Genomic DNA, 14,969 nt, shown 5'->3' on the forward strand with positions numbered 1-14,969 from the left:
TCTTTACAGAGTGTGAACACTTACTCTTAGTCCATTACTTGCATTGCTGATAACTTCTAAGCTGTGAGACTTGCATTTTCACTTTATTTACGAGAATTATTTTAAACAGAAGTTTTAAAATTTTGGCATTAAAGTCACCAGTATTTTCTCCTACAGTTTGTGCTTTGGAGATCTTGTTAAAGAAATCCTTCCCCGCCCCATAGTCATAAAGATATTATAGTTTTTTCCCCAAAAAACCTCAACATGTTTTGATTTCTGCAATTAGAGCCCTCTTTGCTGTTAGTAGCTGACTCTCCAGCAGAGGACTGTCTGGGACTGCAGGGTAGTTGGCACTCCCAGCCCCCTGCCCTCTCCCTGGTGCCTTCTCCCCTCTCTCCACCCCCATTTTCTCTTCCTTCCTCCCTCTGATCCACATGCTCCCCGCCCCCACGCTAGAGTGTGACCCAACCCCACCGTCCCCAGCACTTCCTCCCAGCTTGGCTCCAGTCCGCACCATGCTCAACAAGAGCACGGCCTGCAGACACCGGCCCCGCCCACAGGAAAGGCAGGGTGGCTTCAGGTGGGAATTCCTGCTCTGTCTGCTACAGCAGGAAGGGGGCACTTAGAGGCAGAAAGCCCTGGATCTGAGCCCAGCTCCATTGCTTGCCTACAGTGTGATCTTGGCCACGTTTCTTAGCCTGCCACCAATGCGTACCACAAAACATGCCACCACCCACTCCAAATGCCCTGCCCCATGAATGCCACAAAACATGCCACCATGCCCACTCCAAATGTTCTGCCCCATTCCAGCCACAGAACATGCCACCATGCCCACTCCAAACACCCTGCCCCACGCCTGACACATCATAAGGAACCAAAACCACCAGGGATCCTGTGCCCCATGTCTTCCATGGCCCTTCAAATCCATGTCTGCCCCTGCCTACTCTGTTCTCTGCTCAAGGTGCTGACAGCAAAAGTAGACCCTGCTGCCCTCTGGCCTCTGGCTGGCTGTGAGGTGCCCTGGCATGAGATCAGCACAGGGCAGCGGCAGGAGGCTGGTGCTTACCTCCCCAGAGCCCTTCAGTCCCTCCCCGAAGGTCACACCCTCAGCAGCTCTGAACCCCACACACCTTCCCCTCCAGGTTCCAGAGCCACAGCCTTCCTCCCTCAGCCCGAGGGATGGCAGCTCTGCAGCCAGCTCCTGAGGGTCGCTGGGCCTGCTGTGGTCCCCACCTGCCCTCACCTTGTAACCCACACCTCTATAAATCATCCCCTGGTGTGGTTCTGAAGCAAGCGTGCCAGGCATTTCCTGACCGAGGGACCAAGACCGTCTTTCTCCTTCAGAGATCCCCAATCCCTACCAACCCAGAGAGAAACGCCCCAGGAAAGTGAGAAAGGCCTGGCAGCAGGCGTCCTAGGAGGTCTCAGAGGCAGTTAATGCAGTGGTGGATGATGGCTGTGTGTGTCCAGGTCGGATCACTGTGCTCCCCAATTTGGCTGTCATAAAGACAAACGGACGTGGTCAGCACACTGGGGCAGGCTAGGAGATCAGACCAGCCCTTCTCTGCCCCGAGTGCTGATGAAAGCAGCGAAATGGGGTGAGGGGAGGGGTGGGGGGCATGGGGCACGAGGGCCTGGCTTGCCAAAGTCTTCCCTGGCACTTCATCAAGGTTAAAGGGGGTAGCCTCTTCCCATTATCCCCCTGCCTGCTGGAAAGCTAGATTCCATCAGGGAGCCAGGACAGTAGGAGAGAGGGTGCCGTAGCGGGAAGGGCCTGGCTCTGAAGTCCTACCTGCCCTCGCTGAGCTCCCCACCATGCTGTTTCCTACTTGGGTGGCTTGGGCAGGTCCGTCAGCCTCTCTGAGGATTACACAAAAAGTGTCTGTGAAACATTCAGCCCACGCGAGCTCTCAGCCACCCTTAGCTTTCACAGCTGCAGTTGGGAGCATTCTTATGAGTAACACAAAAAACAGAGCTAAACATGTTCTCTGGACACAAGAAAAAAAATGCATCAATTTCAGAGTTAAATTAATGACCACTGACCTCTATGGCTTTGCTGGACAGAGGAGGACATCAAGGCCCAACAGAGGTGAGTGGCCTGCTAGGGCACCCAATGGCGGCAGAAATGGTCCAGAAGCACAGGCCTTTGGAATCTGTCCTCACCGTATCAGGGTGTGGCAGACACATTCCAGGGTGACCCTCAGGGAATCACACCCTGTGTGGTCCCCTCACCTTGAGAGTGAGCAGGGCCTGGAACGTGCTTTTGAACAACAGAAAGTGGCAAAGTGAGGGGCAGCTCCTGTGAGCACATTCCATTATGTTAACTCCATTTCAGCAGGCCGGAGTGAGGAGATCTCCTGCCAGCCTTGAGGAAGGAAATACCCAGGTCGTGAAATGCCCTCAGATGGGGTCACACAGTAGGGGACAAAGGCAGCTCCCAGGGGACAGTCAGTCATGAAAGCAGGCCCTCAGCCCTACAACCACAGGAAATACATTCTGCCAACAGCTTGGATGAACGCAAAGCAGACTCTGCCGCAAAGCAGACTCTGCCCCAGTCGGGCCTGCAGATGAGAATGCAACTCAGCAAACACCTCAGATAGAGCTTCAGGAGACCCTGAGCACAGACCAGCTAAGCTGCGCCTGGATGCCTGATCCACAGAAATGGCAAGATCATAAATGTGTGTGTTTTGTGTTTTGTTTTGGTTTTTTGACACAGGGCCTTGCCTTGTCACCCAGGCTGGAGTGCAATGTTGCAGTCATATCTCATTACAGCCTTGACTTCCTGATCTCAAGCAATCCTCCCACCTCAGACTTCCAAATATCTGGGACCACCACCACAGGCATGCACCACCACACCCAGCTAATTTTTTTTTCTTGTAGAGACAAGAGGTCTTCCTATGTTCTGTGATTTCAAACTCCTTGGCTCAAGCCGTCCTCCTGCCTCAGCCTCCCAAAGTGCTAGGATTATAGGTGTGAGCCACCCCGCCTGGCCGTGTGTTGTTTTAAGCAGTTAAATTTGTAATACAATGCAGCATAGGAAACTAATACACACAGGATCACTCTGTGTGCTCCCAAGCCAAGAGAAAACATCCCGTTCTTCCTACCAGCAGCAGGCACTCTGCTCCTAATCTCTCCTTCGCTCATGCACGGATTTGCCGAGCACCGAGGCTGTGGGCTGGCTCATCCAGGTGCCAGGTGTTATGGTCTTCCCGTTGATCTCATGGTGAGACAACCCCTGACTTCTAAACACGCTTATGGCTGCACCCCACAGCCTCCCTTGAAGGTAGATATGGCCACATGATGAGGATGAGGATGAAAAGTGATGTGTGTACCTTCTGAGCCTCTCCCTGCACAGACTGGGGAGTCTCGCTCTCCCCTGCCCCTTCCTGCTGGCTGGAGTGCGGCCCACTCTCAGCTCTCTCTGGGAATTACCCTTAGCAGAAGAGAGCTGGCTTGCACAGAGGCACACCTACTCTGGGGGGCTATAGAGGCCAAGCCCCTCACTCCCATTTGGGACAACTGTGATGGCCCATGCCAGCCTCAGAGCCCTGGCGGGAGCATCTCAGCCACCTCCTCCCTCTGCTGGTCCTGCCTCTCCCTGAGAGCATGCCCAGGTCCTTCCTGCATGCAAATCTCCCCCACAGCTCTGCTTCCCGGGATCCTGCCCTGCAGCACATGGACAAGGACCACACACAAGGGGAATTGTGGAACGACAAATGAGAAGGTGCCCCAGCCACACCAGCTCAACCTTGGTGTAAGAGACAAAGACAGAAATCACCTTCCACCTCTGGCAGTCTCTGCCACTTTGATTGTCTTTGTTAGAGCACCCAAACCAACGTTCTCATTAATATCCCAGGTTAACGATGCATGGGTGTTCAGCGTGGGTGGAGTCCCGACCATCCTGGGGCACCTATAAAAATCCCTCCACACAGAAAACCATGCCCTTCCAGGCTGAGTCCACTCAGATAGGGAGTGCTTCCTTAGTCTGCTTTCTGTTGTTGATAACGGAATACCTGAAACTGGGCGATTTATAAAGAAAGGGAATTAATTTCTTACAGTTATGGAGGCCCCAAGTGGCACAGGGCATCCCACAGTGTGGAGGCTGACCGCTTACTCAGGTCTTTCTTCCTCTTCTTATGATGCCATCAGTCCCACTCCCGTGATAACTGACCCACTCCTAGGATAACCATTAACCCATTAACCTGTTCATCCATGAGGCCACCAATGTTAACCCGTTCATCTGTGAGTCCACCAAGGGATTCATCTACTGATGATGGCAGAGCCCTCTCAACTCAATCACCTCCTCAAGGCCTTACCTCTCAATGCTGCCACTGTAGGGATTCGATTTCAGCATGACCTTTGGAGAGGACAAACATTCAAACCCTAGCACGTCCCTTTCTCTAATTTGCAGAAAGACACCTCATGCCCTGGCCAAGGCCCCACTTCATGAGCTCGAAGACCCACAAGGGAGAAAGCAGCGAGGGCCGCTTCCTGCCCACAGGAACCTCGGCACAGACTTGGGAATGCAAATGAGGTTGGTCACCACACAAACGGGTGGCCCACAAAGAGTAGGAAATCCTTATAAGGAACTTCCTACACAGCCGCATCTTGGCTGAGAAACATGCGGTTCACACAGAACCGTGCAGTGCCTGCCTGAGTGTAAGCTTCCATTTTTAGGATGATTTTTGGACCACACGTGGCAGCCCTACATGGGAAGCGGCAGAAAGGGGCTCCAGAGGCCGTCAGGAGGCCTCAGATCGTGGAATCTGTGCCAGCACCTTCAAGGGTTCTGCTTATGGGAAAGACCTGAAACTTTGTGGATCAAACGTTGGAAACGTATTACAAAGTTTATCACACCAGTACACATGTTTTGTGCTGAATGCACAAACAGAGAAATAAAACTTGTTGACAAGCAGAGTGTTCTCTGCAGTGCTTCTCACCGCACCTCAAAGTCAGGAGCACGGTGAGGTAGGTCGTGTCATTTCTGAGGAAGCAGCAGCAGGGCCGCCAGCACGCAGGGGCCACTAGCTGCCTCCAGCTGCAGGGGCCTTCGGCCCTCTCCTGCCCAGTGCCACACCCCTGGAGGAAACGCGCTGGGGTCCACACACCCGGGACTCCTTGGTCTAGCCAGCGCCTGGTTCATGGAAGCGCTGAGTAAACGGGTGATAATTTGCTGATGGATTGTCCCTAAGCCAGGGCAGCTCCCTGTTTGAACCAGTTTCAACAGAATCCACTGGAAATGTGTGTTGGATAACCTCAGGGCCCCTGCCGGATCCCTGGATCCCTTTTTACCATTTTTGTGCACTCCAAAGCTTTGGAGTGTTTATACCTCCAGCAGCCAGCACCAGCGGCTGCTTAAAGCAGTGGTTCCCAAACTTCTTGGCACCAGGGACCGGTTTCGTGGAAGACAATTTTTCCATGGACCAGGCAGGGTGAATGGTTTCAGGATGATTCAACCTATTACACTTACTGTGCACTTTATTTCTATTATTATTACATTGTAATATATAATGAAATAATTATACACCTCACTATACCATAGAATCAGTGGGAGCCCTGAGCTTGCTTTCCTGCAACTGGACAATCCCATCTGGGGCTGATGGGAGACAGTGAGAGATCATCCGATAGGAGTTTCGCATAAGGAGCGCACTACCTAGATTCCTCGAATGACAGTTCACAATAGGGTTCGCGTTCCTATGAGAATCTAATGCTGCAGTTGATCTGACAGGAGGGGGAGCTCAGGCCGTAATGCCAGCGATAGGGAGCAACTGTAAATACAGAGGAAGCTTCACTCACTCACCTGCCACTCGTCTCCTGCTGTGCAACCGAGTTCCTAACAGGCCATGAACCAGTACCAGCCATATTTCAAAGGCTCAAAAGCCACATGGGACTAGTGGTCACCATATCGGATAATGCGGATCTAGAACATTCCATCAGTGCAGAAAGCTTTATTGGGCAACACTGGAGTGTAAGCTTCGTATGGGAAGGGATGTGTGTCCGTGCTGGTCACTGCCGTGTGACAGATTATCATGCATTAGATTCTCATAAGGAGTGTGCAACCTAGATCCCTTGCACATGCAGCTCCCAATAGGGTCCACCCTCCTAGGAGAATCTAAGGCTGCCACTGATCTGACAGGAGGCAGAGCTCAGGCGTTAACGTGAGCTGTGGGCAGCAGCTGTAAATACAGATAAAGCTTTGCTCACTCACCTGCTGCTCACCTCCTGCCGTGGCCCCGGGGGTTGGAGACCTTTGGTTTAGAGGGTGGCCCGTGGGCTCTCTGAAGCCGCTTCACCCTCATGCATGGAAATGCCTGGGAATTTAGACCTCCCTAGACCGCCCTTAACCAAAGACAGGTGAGTTCTGGGTGGGTGTATGAAGCCCTCAGCTCCCTGGTCTCAGGCTGGGACGTCCCCGGGTGTGATTGACCCTCCACAGTTCCCCTGTGGGGTGGGGCATGCCCTGCCCACCCCAGCTCCTTCAGGCTGCGGAAGGACAGTACCCACATAGCACCCTGCCCAGCTTCCTTCCTTTTCCAGTCCAGCTTCCCACCCCCAACCTGTGTCCCCAGGGAGTACTCCCTGAATAGTCGCTGCGAAACACATTCTCATCCTAGGGGCTGCGTCTGGGCAACAGCTCCTAGGAAAAAGGTCTGGTTACGCAAGCAGATTCCTTGGCACACCCACCCACAGGAGGGAACCCACACTGTGCCGCCGTAAAAGAAAAAAAATAAAGAAGCGGCGAATTCGGTGACAGCTTTGGAAAATAGTATTTAGTGAGAAAAGCAAGGCGTAGAAGCCTGGCTGTGGCATCTTTATTTTCTAAGCAGGGAAAGGTAAAAGCGGACGGCATCTTGTACTTGCTGCCTCCCTAAAGAAAACAAGCCAGAAATACAAGAAGCCAATGAAAGCGGACACACAGGGCGCCAGAGTGGGGTAAGGGTTCCCAGGCTCTCTGTATGTTTGGATTATTGAGTCATGTGGATTTGCACAGATCCCAAAACCAAAACAGATCCCTAGGCCCCGCCGTCCGGGAGTCTAACGCAGCTACTCTGCGGTGAGGAGACGGAGGCTGTGTTCCCGAGAGGTTCCATGGGGGACAGTTGCACCGCCAGTCTTGGGGACGTTGTTCTAGATGATTTCTTTGAGAGGTCTGAAACAAAACTGAACCACTCACCAGCAGCACTGTCTTCCTGGATGCAGCCAGCCCTGCTGGAAACGGGTGGGAAGCCTGTCTTCTCCACTCCTGGGGGCCTCTGACGGTGGGTGTCAGTCAGGGGCTCCTAGCACAAATCGACCGCCCTTGCCGGCCTCCACGGGCCCTGGAAAGCCTGAGAGCCTGGAGCTCCTGCCACATCCCCATTGCCATGGCAACGGCAGACACAATGGTTTCTGTGGAGTTCGGATCTATAAATAATTTCTAGATCAGTCTTGGCGAGGTGGATGGGGTGGGCACTGAAGGGAGGTTCCTGGTGGCGGGCGGGACGGGCCACTGTCCACAGGCCATGCCAGGCCTGGGGCAGCGAGGTGACAGCCCCCTGAGTCAGATGCTGTGCCCAGGCCATTCGGCAGGAGTGGCTTTGGCAGGCTCCACAGCAGTTTCTGCCCCAGAGAACACGCGTGGGACAGTTCCATCTCATCTGTGAGTCCCGGAGATGTGTGCACCCAGGGTGGCTGCACAGAACCCAGGGTGGCTGGGTGGAGGGGCTGTAAAAAAATCCCTGCTGGTGATCTGGGCACTGAGGAAGGCTCAGGGGTGGGAGTTGGTCACCACTGTTTCACCACTCAGGAGGCCCCTGTTCAGTGTCTCGGCGTTGCTGGATGGACCCTGGTGGGGTAATAACAGGATCTGAGTGTCTGGACTCCATTCTCTCTGCTTCCTCTGTCCATGTTTTAGGAATGCCCTATTCAATGAGCCCTCTCTCTCCCTTTTTTTTTCTTTTTCTAGCAGTGTTTCCAGGGAAGGGCTCATATTCCCCACACTAGGGGCTGAGAGGGTGGATGCTTCTGGGTAAATCATTTGAAAATCAAGCAGATCCAACACCTTTGCTATCTATGATTAGAGTGAGCTCCCTGGGAGGGGCCCCCAAAAGGCTCCTGAATGGCTGTGTGCTGCCTGGCATTAGGAGTGAGGGGCACGGCCCTGACACTGGGAGGGCAGGCGTGTGAGCAAGTGCAGCCTACGGGGAGGCAATTTAACCACAGCCCCGGCACTGACAACGGCAAATCCTCCTGCGCAGCAGTTCCCCTCCGAGGATTCTTGCTGACTGAGGCACTGGCATAGGGGCACAAAGGCATGTATGTGCCAAAGGCATGACCCACGCCACGCGTTGATTACAGCAGAGGCTGAGAGCAGGCTCATGCCTGTTGGTGGAGAGGAGTGGAGGACAACCTAGTCCCCGTGCGCTGAGAGCTCTTGTGCAGTCAGCAAAAAGAGTGGTGGCTCCATCCAGGTGGACACAGAACAGCTTTCAAGAGAAATGAGAAGGGCTAGAGGTGGCAGCTCATGCCTGTCATTCCAGCACTTTGGGAGGCTGAGGTGGGCAGATCACCTGAGGTCAGGAGTTCGAGACCAGCCCAGCCAACGTGACAAAACCCTGTCTCCACTAAAAATACAAAAATTAGCTGGGTATGGTGATGGGCACCTGTAATCCCAGCTACTTGGGTGGCTGAGACACGAGAATTGCTTGAACTGGGGAGATGGAGGTTTGCAGTGAGCCGAGATTGTGCCACTGCACTACAGCCTGGAAGACAGAACAAGACTCTGTCTCAAAAACAAAAAAAAAAGAGAGAGAGAGAAATAAGAAGAACCAGAGGCACCCAGAGCATGGGCTGCTACTGTCTGTGTAGGAGGCCGTGTGATGTATCACACATGCAGAGCCAAGTGTGTATACACATACGTGTGCACGAGCACATATGCACACACATAGCTAGAAAAAGGGGGTCTGGGACCCTGAAGATTTGGGGTGGAAGGAGGCTTACTTTTCAGGGCATCCTTTCCTGTACTGTTTGGTTGTTGTATTTTTTAACCATTTGCATATGATAATTTTTCAATTAAAAATAGTTGAGCAAGGTGTGGTAGCATGCACCTGTCATCCTAGCTACTCAGGAAGCTGAGGTGGGAGGATTGCTTGAGCCCGGGAGCTTGGGTCTAGTCTGGGCAACATAGCCAGACCCCCATCTCTAAAAAGAGTTTTAAAAATAGATGAATGGAAGTTTCGAGAAAAAGGAAGGAAGAGAAAAGGAGGCAGGAGGAAGAGAGAGAGAAAGGTGTACTCCACACTGCGGAGGCAGCAGATGCTCACCTGAATTCGGCTCCCCGTTTCCCAGCTGTGTGGCTGAGGGCAAGTCACTCGGCCTCCCTGCGACACCACTTTCCTGCCTGTGAAATGGACCCACGGATAAACCAATCTCACCAAGTTGTTGCCAGGATCAAATAAGTCACAAATGAGAAAGGATTTAGGAATCTGCGATGGGCGTTTTCCCTTGAAAATGGCCCATGGCTCTTGCGCACACGCGTGTGCCAAACAGATCACATAATGATTTTCATTGACTCTAACCCTCAGGCTGCCCGAGCTGGCTTTCAGGGGTACGCTGCGGGAAGATCTGAGCACACAGGCCCCGCCGGGGTTCAGATCTGGAGACCCAGCAAGGGCTAATAAAACACAAACTAAATATTCCTCTGGCCTCCCCCACGGAGTGTTTTTCTCTGATTCCGGATCGGCCCCTGGGCTGTTAGAAAACATCTTCTGGGGACAAAGGGCAAGTGGTGGATTTGTGTCCCCTGCAGAGAGGAGGGCTGGAGTTGTGGTTCTCTAAGAAGCCACGTGAACCAGAAGCATGTCTCAGGGGCGGCGGCGTCTGCCCTCAGCCACGCTGGAGTCCACTCCAACTGGCAAGTGGAGAAAAGGAAGGAAAAAATGAGTCAAAAGGAATTGGAAACTGTGTTGCTCACATTTGTGAAATGAATGTAGGTCTCCAACATACGCTCTGGCCTGGAGCATTGTTGTCTCCGCGTTGCTGTGTTGACAGTGGCGGAGGAGAACTCACAGCAGTGGTGAACGTCAAATGTCAAGTGTCATTAGAAACCAAGAGGGGGGCAGGTTTAAAAAGAAAAAAAAGCAGGGAAAGCATTCCACCTTTAAACAGAAGCCTTGGGCAGGGTGTGACGCTCGAATCTCATACTTCAAAATGTTTTTGCATCTTCAGGAAACCGTACGGGAACTTGACTGTGAGGAGCTATAGGGCTGCCTGGTCATTTGGATGTGGCCATGTTCTCATAAAGACTCAGTGCTCGTCAGCTGGAGTTTTGGATTCAGGGAGGTGGAAACAATTTAGACTTGGGGGTGTTTGTGGTCAGCGGTTATAAGCAGTCTCAGGGTTTTTCCCACAGTTGATGAAAACAGTTTCTTTGACATCAAAAATATATATCTATTTTGTTTTTTTTTTTTTTTTGAGACGGAGTCTTGCTCTGTCGCCCAGGCTGGAGTGCAGTGGCGCAATCTCGGCTCACTGCAAGCTCCGCCTCCCGGGTTCACGCCATTCTCCTGCCTCAGCCTCTCCGAGTAGCTGGGACTACAGGCGCCCGCCACCACGCCCGGCTATTTTTTTTTGTATTTTTAGTAGAGACGGGGTTTCACCGTGGTCTCGATCTCCTGACCTCATGATCCGCCCGCCTCGGCCTCCCAAAGTGCTGGGATTACAAGCGTGAGCCACCGCGCCCGGCCTATATATCTATTTTGAAACAGGGTCTTGCTCTGTCCCCCAGGCTGGAGTGCAGAGGTGCAGTCATTACTTACCGGCATCTCCAACTTCTGGGCTCGAGGGATCCTCCTGCCTCAGCCTCCTGAGTAGCTGGGACCACAGGCGCATACCATTTCCCCTGGCTAATTTTTAAATTTGTTGTAGAGATGGGTTCTCACTCTGTTGTCCAGGCTGGAATGCAGTGGCGTTAGCTCACTGCAGCCTCTGCCTGTGGGTTGAAGCAATTCTCCTGCCTCCGCCTCCCAAGTAGCTGGGATTACAGGCGTGTGCCACCACATCCAATTTTCTTTTCTTTTTTTTTTTTTTGCATTTTTAGTAGAGACAGGGTTTCACCATGTTGGCCGGGTTGGTCTCAAACTTCTGACCTCAAGTGATCCACCCGCCTTGGCCTCCCAAAGTGCTGGGATCACAGGTGTGAGCCACCACGCCTGGCCTATATATATTTTTAATGCAGCCATTGGGCTCCGTCACCAGGGCTGATCCAGTTAATCTGGGACGAGGCTCAGGAAGCTCCGTTTTAAGAGTGACACAAGTGATGGGGATGCATGCCAATGTCAGAGAAACCCAGGCTGGAATACGGGGACCCCGAGCCCCAAAGGGCATGCAGGACAATCCACCGGAAGTGCAGAAGAAAATTATTATCACTTCAGCTTCAATTTATCTCGTCCTTTTACATTTTCTCTTTTCACACTTTATAATGTGCATGAAACTCAGCTGCAGAGCCCAAATGTATGTTTTATAAATAATGAGGATAAAAACCAACCCCTGCACTGCCGCTGTGCCACAGCCCTGTTCTGAGCCTTGTAAGCATATTCACTCATTTACTCCTCAGGACTCTGGGAGATATTATTACCGTCTGCTATGAACTGTGTGCCCCTAAAATCCATATGTTGAAGCCCTCACCCCCAGTATGACTGTTTGGAATACGGAAGTGATAAAGTTTGCCGAGGCTGTGAGGGCAAGACCCAGATAAGGTAAGGATTAGTGCCTGAATTAGCATGTTGTCACACTGTTATAAAGAAATATCCAAAACTGGGTAATTTATAAAGGAAAGAAGTTTAATTGACTCACAGTTCCACATGGCTGGGGAGGCCTCAGGAAACTCACTATCACGGAGGAAGGCGAAGAGGAAGCAAGGATCTTCTTCACAAGGGGGTGGGAGAGAGAAGAGCAAGAGAGAGCAGGGAAAACTGCTTTATAAAACCACCAGATCTCGTGAGAACTCCCACTATCACGAGAACAACGCAGGGGAAACCACCCACATGATCCAATCACGTCCCACCACGTCCCTCCCTCAACACTTGGGGATTAAATTCAACATGAGATCTGGGTGAGGACACAGAGCCAAACCATATCAGCATCCTCGAGGCAGGAGAATAGGGTCTGGAGGCAGGGAACCTAAGGCTCTCTCACGTGGATTTCCTAGAACTAAATTGAAAGGAGAACCCTAACTTTCCACACCTAAGTAACAAAAGGACCACAGGATACCCCTCTGCAAATCCACACCTTTTCTGCCGGGCAGATGGGAGATTGAAAGTACCTCTGATTCGTTGCTTTTTGCAACCAATCAGCCGTTTGTATAGGAGTGTAACTTTGTAACTTCACTTCAGCCTCTGATTGGCTGCTTTCCACAACCAATCAGATGTTTGCATAGGAGTGTGAGCCTTGTAACTTCACTTGACCAATCAGACTGATTGCAGGCCGCCAGTTCATCCACGTGGGGTGAACACCAAGTGGTCACTGGGGAACCTCTAGGGGGTATTTGCACCTGAGGAGATACTGTATCTGGGGCCCTTGAGCCCCTATGCCGGCGCCTACTTTCACCCTGTGGAGCGTACTATCATTTTCAATAAAACTCTGCTCTTGTTGCTTCATTCCTTCCTTGATTTGTTTGCACATTTTGTCTTATTTGTTTAAGATGCCAAGAACCTGGACACCTTCCACCAGTAACATTCTCATCAGAGGGACATCAGAGCACATTCTCTCTCTCCCTCCCTCCCTCTACGCCACGTAAGGACCTAGGAAAAGGTGGCCAACTACAAGGCAGAAGAAAGCTTCATCAGAACCTGACCCTGTTGGCTCCCTGATCTTGGACTTCCGTCTCTGGAACTGTGAAGTCTAAACCACTCAGTGTATGGCATCTGTGTTATGGCAGCAGGAGCTGAGACATCCTGCATCATGCAGATGAGGAAACAGAGGTGCAGAGAGGTGAAGCAGATTGGCCGAGGTAGAACAACGAGAAAGCAGGAGAGCTGGGATTTGAATTGAGGTAGTTTGGCTGCGGGTCCAGGTTTTTAATCATGTATTTGGGGCATGCTCCTTTAAAACAAGCAAACAAAAACTCCTAGAGGAATGTGTTTGAAGAAGTCTGGAAATGCCTGGGTTGGAAGGAAAGGGTGTGAGAGTCTATGGTAGACAGAATAGTGACCCCCAAAGTTGTCCATACTTTAACCCCCAGAACTTGCGGATATCTACCTTGCCAAGTAAATTACCAAGCAATTTACCTTACTTGGCAGAAGAAACTTTGCAGATGTGATTTAAAAATCTTGAGGTTGGGTGGGGGGGTTATCTGGGATTATCCTGGTGGCCCCAATGCCATCACAGGGATCCTGGTGACAGTGAGGCAGAAGTCAGCAAGGAGAGAAGATGCCACCCTGCTGGCTTAGAAGACAGAGGAGGGGCCATGAGCCAAGGAATGCAGGCGGCCTCCATGAGCTGCAGAAGGCAAGCAGACAGTTCTTCCCTGGAGCGTCCAGAAGGAGCAGGCCCATTTTAGACTTCAGAACTCCTGAACTTTAAGATAATAAACGTGTTCTGTTTTAAGCCACTAGTTTGTTGTAATGTGTTGCAACAACGATAGGGGAAAAATGCAGATTTGGAGAGCGAATGACTGGGGGGATGATGTGTTTGCAGGGAAAGTGATTCTCGGTTTGGAGCTGAAATAAGTTGGCCTGTATACAGGTTCCTTTGCAATGTGACTCAGCAAATCTGCAAAGGGCTTTGAGATATTGTGATATAATAAGAAATATATATTTGGTCTCCATCCTGGTTCCAGACACAGAGCTCCTAAAATCCTCAGAATTCCCCAAGCGATAAGGGTGGGAAGATCATCTTTTGTTATTCCTAATGACAACTGTCTTCATCCATTTGTGTTGCTGTAAAGGAATACTTGAGGCTGGATAATTTATGTAGAAAAGAGGTTTATTTGGCTCACAGTTCTGCAGGCTGTATGGGAAGCAGGGCACCAGCATCTGCATCTGGTGAGGACCTCGGGAAGCTTCCACTCAGGGCAGAAGGTTAAAAAGAGCAGGTGTCATGTGGAGAGGAGAGAGGCAAGTGGGGGAAGTTGCCAGGCTTTTTAAACAATCAGTTCTTTCAGGAACTACTAGAGCGAGAGCTCTCGAGAACTTACTCATTACTGCATGGGCGGCACCAAGACATTCGTGAGGGATCCACCCCCATGACCCAAACACCCCCCAACCAGGCTCCAGTCCCAATGTTGGGGGTCAAAGTTCAACATGAGATTAGGAGGGGACAAATATCCAAACCGTTATTAGTAACCACATCTGAGTTTATGCTGATGAGGTCACTCTTGGAGGATGGGGGCTGGTTGCCAGAGGAGGGTTAGAACTTCAGTCCCCCTGCTCCCCAACCCCAATCTCCAAGGAGGGGAGAGGGGCTGGAGATGGACTTAATCCTCAATGGCTGATGATGTCATCAATCAAGCCTGTATAATGAGACCTCCATAACACCTGTCAATGACTGGAAGGGGGTTTCAAGAGCTTCTGGGTGGGGTTAGTGAACACATCAAGGTGCAGGGAGGGCAGTGCACCCGGAGAGGGCATGGAAGATCTGCACCCCTCCTGCATCTCGGCTACTTACCCCGTCCATCCCACCCTGTCCATGGCTTGGCTGTTCCTGAGTCATATCCTTTATAATAAACCAGTAAACATAAGCAAAGTGTTTCCCTGAGTTCTGTAAGTCATTCTTGCCAATTTTTTTGTTTGTTTGTTTGTTTGAAGCAAAGTCTTGCTCTGTCACCCACGCTGGAGTTCAGTGGCTCCCTCTTGACTCACTGCAGCCTCTGCCTCCCAGGTTCAAGCAATTCTCCTGCCTCAGCCTCCCGAGTGGCTGGGACAATAGGCATGCACCACCATGCCTGGCTAATTTTTGTGTTTTTAGTAGAGACGGGGTTTCACTATGTTGGCCAGGCTGGTCTTAAACTCCTG

The 14,969-nt window shown here is 51.5% G+C and overlaps 1 long non-coding RNA gene across 1 annotated transcript; it reads left to right on the plus strand.

Moving 5' to 3' along the window:
• Positions 1-6,876: 6,876 nt before the first annotated feature.
• Positions 6,877-13,563, plus strand: LOC131383754 (uncharacterized). Its single transcript, XR_009213992.1, has 3 exons — positions 6,877-7,618; positions 11,573-11,714; positions 12,659-13,563. It is a non-coding gene; the product is annotated as an uncharacterized LOC131383754 (long non-coding RNA).
• The last annotated feature ends 1,406 nt before the right edge of the window (positions 13,564-14,969 follow it).

This window comes from Hylobates moloch, unplaced genomic scaffold (genome assembly GCF_009828535.3).
Source record: "Hylobates moloch isolate HMO894 unplaced genomic scaffold, HMol_V3 SCAFFOLD_6, whole genome shotgun sequence".
Taxonomy (NCBI): Eukaryota; Metazoa; Chordata; class Mammalia; order Primates; family Hylobatidae; genus Hylobates; species Hylobates moloch.